We start from the raw sequence: 534 nt of genomic DNA, 5'->3' as shown, positions 1-534 counted from the left end.
AAATAAATAAATAAATAAAGACAAGTTCTGGCTTCATTAGGATTTAGAATGATATTTCTGGCATGTACAACTAGGAAACTAGAAAGTTGTGTGTGTGTGTGTGTGTGTGTATGTGTGTGTGTGTGTTTGAGGAGGGAGACTTAATAAGCCTTAGATCAGCAGTTCTCAGTGAGCTATGACCTCTTTGGGGGGGGGTCAAATGACTTTATCACAGGGGCCATCTAAGGCCATATGAATATCAGATTTTTGCACTACAATTCATAACAATAGAAAATTACATGAATTTTATGGTTGGGGAACCACCACAGCACGAGGAACTGTATTAAGGATTTACAGCATTAGGAAGGTTGAGAACCAAGGCCTTATATGATATTTTATAAAACATTCCATGGATGCCTGTAACCACAAATAGTACCAAAATTCTATAATCTACTATACACACATACATGCCGTCAAAAAGTTCATCTTAAAATTTAGGGACGTACTAATGACAAACAAAATCATAATGCTTACTGAAATAAAACCTATGTGAAC

Source organism: Microtus ochrogaster, linkage group LG3 (assembly GCF_000317375.1).
Source record: "Microtus ochrogaster isolate Prairie Vole_2 linkage group LG3, MicOch1.0, whole genome shotgun sequence".
Classification (NCBI taxonomy): domain Eukaryota; kingdom Metazoa; phylum Chordata; class Mammalia; order Rodentia; family Cricetidae; genus Microtus; species Microtus ochrogaster.
The sequence above is the reverse complement of the archived record's forward strand: the minus strand, read 5'-3'. Positions refer to the sequence as shown.